The sequence below is a fragment of the Ornithodoros turicata genome, chromosome 2 (assembly GCF_037126465.1).
Source record: "Ornithodoros turicata isolate Travis chromosome 2, ASM3712646v1, whole genome shotgun sequence".
Taxonomy (NCBI): Eukaryota; Metazoa; Arthropoda; class Arachnida; order Ixodida; family Argasidae; genus Ornithodoros; species Ornithodoros turicata.
The window spans coordinates 16,269,844-16,275,947 of NC_088202.1; the positions used below are offsets into that span (position 1 = coordinate 16,269,844).

The 6,104-nt window shown below is 45.3% G+C and overlaps 1 long non-coding RNA gene across 1 annotated transcript; it reads left to right on the forward strand.

Moving 5' to 3' along the window:
- Positions 1-3,615: 3,615 nt before the first annotated feature.
- On the forward strand, positions 3,616-5,858 carry LOC135383156 (uncharacterized). The gene is made up of 3 exons (XR_010419701.1): positions 3,616-3,666; positions 3,763-3,846; positions 5,665-5,858. It is a non-coding gene; the product is annotated as an uncharacterized LOC135383156 (long non-coding RNA).
- The last annotated feature ends 246 nt before the right edge of the window (positions 5,859-6,104 follow it).

Genomic DNA, 6,104 nt, shown 5'->3' on the forward strand with positions numbered 1-6,104 from the left:
TGCTGAATCTTGAAGTCCATGAGGTGTGAGTGAGCAATTTACGCAACGCAGATGCTTTCCCTTTTTTCATTCTGTATAAGACAGTTGGAATGCTGGCTACCAGCTGGGATGAAATCCTGTATGGTTCTTTGACAAGTGGTTTTTAAGCAACGTACATTCTTTTGTTTTCGTGGTGCTGTGTCGAACGATTTAAACACTGTTTATTAGCTTGGCTTAAAGTGGGACTCCGCTACAAAATCATCACAAAGGTTGTAGTATATCCGTAATCTTTGGGATGTTAGGAACATGTGTACGAAATATCTCGGCCAAAACTCCGCAGATTTCACTCAAACGAATTCGTACGAAGCGAGCACTCCGCTTCTTTGAAGCGAGAGGACGCTGAAAGTAACACACTGTGACATCATCGGGCATCCGGCAAGGGAGAAAGAATGCAGGCTTGGAAGCAGACGACAATGCTGGTTGACGTCATGGAATCCTCCTCCGGACGAACCGCGTAGCATTGAGCTCTGTTTTCTGGTCCTCGCATTTTGGTTTGGGTTTGCTATTGTCATCACTATGTATTTGGTATCGAGGGGGTGGTTGACGTTCGGTATGAGGCTCACCCAATTTTCTTCGAATCCTTGCTAAGTCTCCCTCTAAGTCCAGGATGGTTCTATGAATACTTCATTGACACTTTCCTCTTTTCTTCTTTGTTATCATGCAGTGTCAAACGATTCAATGCAGAGTATTACCTAGAATCCGGTCCAGGGTACAACGTCAGCAATGTTGAAGTTTGGCCAAGTAAGTCAGGCTCAGATGGAGCCATCCCCATGACTTTTAAAGGTACTGTAAAGCAGCACCGATCAAATGTCATTTAGTGTGGCTATTCGATAGTCCAAGCCACCAGGACAAAAACTCTGCAAGTTTCATTCCAATCGACGTTGCAGTTAATTAGAAAATTACAATTAAAGATTACGGGCAACACTGTACTAGGTATTCGAAATGAATCCGCAACCACATTGCATGCGTATAACACTGGGCCCGACATAACAATCCACCACAATCTACCATAAAATCCGCCCCTGAAATCCACACAACGATCCACATCTGAGGATAAATGGATAAGCGAACTGAAATGAAATGCTGAGCCGTTGAAAAAAATGTGTCAGACGTTCAAGAAGCCAGACAGCGTCGGGACTTGTTTGTTCACAGAGAGAGTTTGTTCGTTCGAAAGAGGCCGCGAACAAAAGGAGCGCGCAGACGCAGCAGAAAAGTAGGGAGAGCCCCCATCGAACAGCGGCCAGCACTGGGTTACTTCGCAAAAACAGGGGTTAGCAGGTTAAACTGTTAACAGGGGTCTCAGAATGCATAGGTAAACAGGAAAACTAATAATATGGTTACTAAAACAACGAAGTTCCGATGTCATAATGTGTAATACCAATTTTCAGTGTTGCCCGCTGTACAGGGGGTTGTTTGACACCAGGCGTCGCACCGCTCCACTACGCCGCATCTTTCATGGCAAATTAAAAATATTTATAGCGCGTTGTCTGTCGTATGGTTCCGCATATGGTATTTAGAAGCAACAAAGTCTCTAGTCACATCACCGGCATATCATGCTCGTCTACTGCTTTACAGTACCCTTAAGGAAAATGCACTTTCTCAACAGATGTGTCCCTTCCGACAGCCCTTTCACTTCCTCAAATCACTTAAGCAAACTTCCCGTGCATAATGTGTGTAATATCCTTTCCACCGCCCCTTAGATGTCTTAAAGGTCTTGAGTTATCTCAACAATCGTTGACATGATCGGATCACAGTTCTTAAATGTCACGCAGGAATCACAAAAAATATTTTTCAATTTTGGAAAGCGCTCAGACGTAGTGACAACCGTAGTGGGAAATCTTTTGCTACACGGCGCTGCTTACGCCACCGTGCATTCGTGAAGCAACAAGTAGGAGACATGTTCTTTTATTGTTTTTTTGTTTTTTTTTTCAAAATGCATTCTTTAAGGCGCATGTCTTTCGTGTCGCGTAACTCGGCTTGAAGACGGCGGGGAAGGGTCCCCTTCCTCTCGCGACGCAAACTCTCCCCTTCGTTTGTTTGTTTCTCGTGCCGCCTCGGCTGAGAGGAAACGTTTCGGCGGACGCCGTGGCTCAATAGGGAGATTTAGCTAACTGGAAGGTTTTTATTTTATTTATTTATTTCTACAAAGTGGAGGAGGCGGGACAAAAAGCTATCAATATAGCTTGGCAAGGCCCCGACTCCAAAGCATACAGCGGCAACCTTCACAATCCATCAAATGTATATACATAGGAGGAAAAAATAAGATATTTACAAATGTTTGCATAACGCAAATTGTACACTTGAACACAACTTTACACAAAGAAGAGTGCAAACTTGCAACACGCTAAATTCACGTTTCATAAAAATAGCTTTTTTAGTCCTTTATTTGTAGGTATGGTAGCATATGTATCAAAACCAAACTCGTTTAATATTGGGGGTAGTAACACACTCAAGCTTTGCTCACCGCATGACGTACGCACCCCAGGCCAAGTCCACATAGCGTCTCTCCTGGTAGGATAACTCGTGTTATCCAAAATGAGGTTGAACAGGGATAAAAATTCAAAGTTTTTATTCCTAAGGGATGACCTGTAAGTACTCAGGCATCTATATTTAACGCAATGAGTTGCTCTTATTACTTGGTACTTTACGATAAAGGTTCCGAAAACATAAGCCAGGAATACCTTTAAAATACATACTAAGTGGCTTACATGGCCGCTGATCTTTGATTTGACAGCACCCTTTGCATAGTTTTCGTACAGCGCTTGAGATAGGCTGACAACACCAACTTTATTGTGAGATGATGAATGGGGGAGTTTCATCGCCAGGTGCGATACTCTACCCCACTGCTGGTGATGATGATGTGGGGAATGAAATAATGAGCCCCTTCACAATAAGGATCCGATGGGCCAAAACTTCCTAATGCCTGCTTCTTTTTGGTTCCACGATAGCGCCGCAAAGCAACAGTGTGAGCGAGAACCTGAAGGATAGAGAGTGGCCAGCAGGAAGGAGTGGGGGACAGAGGAATAGAGAGTGGACAGCAGGAAGGAGTGGGAGACAGAGGCGTTTATGTGAGTCCTGGGCCGACTTCAGGGGTAATCGTACTGACACTCGTCTGCAAAGTTTGCCGAAAAACCCCGGGAAAACCTCAGACAGCACAGCCAGTGGTAGGATTCGAACCCACAACCTCGGCTACCCCCAACGAGCGGACGCTTTAATCCACTCGGCCATATCGCTGGTCGCTCAGTGTCAGAGCAGCGCGTCTCACATGATGTCGCCCACGTCGTCTGCGGGAGATGCAAACTCGATGGCCGAAAATTAGGAACAAGCGGCATGCGACAAAGCGTGTCGCCATTACACTGTTCAGTAATGCGCACGAAAGAGTACAGTGACGTTAACAACAGGTGAACGCGTTTGCAGGCGAAACCCGTTTTTCCGCACGATGCCCATGACAACGTGTTGTTGTCGGGTTAGCCGTTGCGCGGCACGCAAACCCTGTGCGATCACAGCGCCTGTCGCGTGTGAAAATGACGAAAAAGAAGTAGTGCGAGCCATTTGTACACTCAGGAGACAGAAAGTCCCGGTTGGATTTCAACACCCCTCGTAGTACTCGAGTTCTTTGTGGTACAGGTACTCCCCCCTTAACTACTCCCAAGAAACTTGAACATCGAAGACTGTGTGTTGTGTGTGTGATGCCGCCTGAATTTCTTCATTTCCTTATTGCAGCTCCAAGCGGGGAGTATTCGTCGTTCCCTGTCCTCTACCTGAAGTGCGGGAGCTGCATTATTTACAGACCCGTCAGAGTATCCTGTAAGTAACATTTCCGTATCTCGGTCAGAGTGGAGTCTGTCAAATGAGCAGCGGCGTTCTTGTGACATGGTGCACCGCAGATTTTTTGTGACGCAATGCACCGGCTACAGCGCTACCAAAAAAGGTAGCTAAACTCCATTATTTTTCGTTTACGTTGTCCAGACCAATAATTTGATTTTCATGGGAAGTGCGTCCGATGGCCGAATATTCACAAGTAATCGAAACACGAAAATTACCTGAAATATCTTAAACTACACGCGTGGAGGGAGGTGTTCCGCCTTAATAGGGATGTGTAAAACGCTATCTATCGAGTGCGGAGCGAGAGTTCCTGGCGCGTTCAAGGTCACAGGCGCCACGTGAAACACGTCGATTGCACATGTAACGCAAGAAGTTGAAACAGGCTTCCAAACTTACCATAAACCAATCACAAGTAGAGCAGATGCCGCACATAAAGGATACAGTATTTAAATTGACACCGGCACGCTATCGTTTACCGATGGAACATCGTATCCTTGGACAACTTATTAGCTTTGGCAAAAGTAAAGCCCAAACAGACGATTTTGAAGTAGAGTAAGTGCGTGAGTAATTAGTGAGTAAGTCCTGTGTTGCGGCATCATCATTTCCTGTGCGTTAGAGAGGCCTTGCGGATTGGCCTATAGACAAAGGCAACGAAAGACAAACGAAGTGGCTATAAGAGGGTATATACAGGGTGTTGCACCTAAATTCGAACTGACGACGTACTCGCTCGAGGATTGTGGGACTTTGGACAAATTTATTTCCTCAGTCCAACATTTAAAATTGCCAAGCGAACCTCACTTTTTTTACAGCAATATGAAGTCCCCCACGGATAACCACAGACCCAACAAAAACTATGCACAGTATCGCAACAGAAATAGTCGAAAAAAATTGTAAAATTTCCGTTTTAGCCCTGCCTGCTCGATTTTCGGAAAGAAGCGCGCGCCAAATGTGCGTCTAGAGTAGGAAGTACCCCGCCTTTCGCCTTTTTTGTGATAAGACGGTTGTCACGAGCATCAAGGTCAAAGCGGGGAAAGAAAACAAAACAGGAGGCGGGAACACTTCCTCCTCTTCCCGCATCTCCCCTGCGCAGTTCTTTGCGACAATCGAGCAGGCGGGGCTGAAGCGGATAATTTACTAATTTTTTGGACTATCTCTGTTGCGATACTGTGCATAGTTTTTGTTGGGTCTGTGGTTATCCGTGGAGGACTTCATATTACTGTAAAAAAAAAGTAAGGTTCGCTTGACAGTTTTCAAAGTTCATTTGAAAAATTTCCCGCAATTAAAAATTGTCCAAAGCCTTCCTTAATGGTGGCAAAAGTTTCCAGAAGGTCATTGCCGAAAGCCACACAATCCTCCGGCGAGTACGGCCCCAGTTAGAATTTTTTATCACGTTAGGTGAAACACCCTGTATTTAGTACTCGACGTAGATTTACACGTAAGGTGAGTCTACCTATATTTGTGCGGCGACACGCAGCATGTGCCACAGGGTGGACATCGGATAATTTCGACCACCTAAGGTTCTTCTGGTTGGACGATTGAAACGTGCCTAATTCTTATGAGCGGCATAGACCATGTAATTCGTTTTCAAGGTATTTCCTCGATGCACTCCTGAGCCATTTGATGTATTATGCTCCAGCTTCAACATTCTACAGGTGATGGTGCTAGACTTGCATGCCGCTATATGTTAAACGTTTTAGCTTAGATGATACTGTCTTCGGTGATCCTCAGTGGTAACATACAGCATATTCACGCTCTTGTCCGAACGACGTAATTCTTTTCGTCACGTTGTACGTGTTCCAGATAACGCCTGCTCTATGACGGTCGTGGATCCGAACAATATCGACCCATGCTGCATGGAAATGTACGACTACCTGTGTGGCCCCACGAGAGTTCCGGTGTACGACAAATGCGCATGCGCCGACGTGTACGCCGTCATCTTGTAGTCTCTTCAAAACTGTGCAGGAGACTGGAAATAATAAAATTTCCTGGTATTGTGGGCGAAGCACTAGTAGAGAAAACATGACAAAAATTTGAGTGTATGCTTCAGTGTAAGGCAGTTCTTTACACCCGTTTCAAATTTCTCCCACCAATGAAAAGTATTGTCACAATCCTGGGCCTATCTCTGGATTATGACTCTGACTTGTTGATGAACTTGTGGATAATCGAGCAACTTGACGTTCATTCGTCATGGGCGATGGGAACCGAGAAACCCCATTGCTCTCACTTCTGCTTCCTCTTTC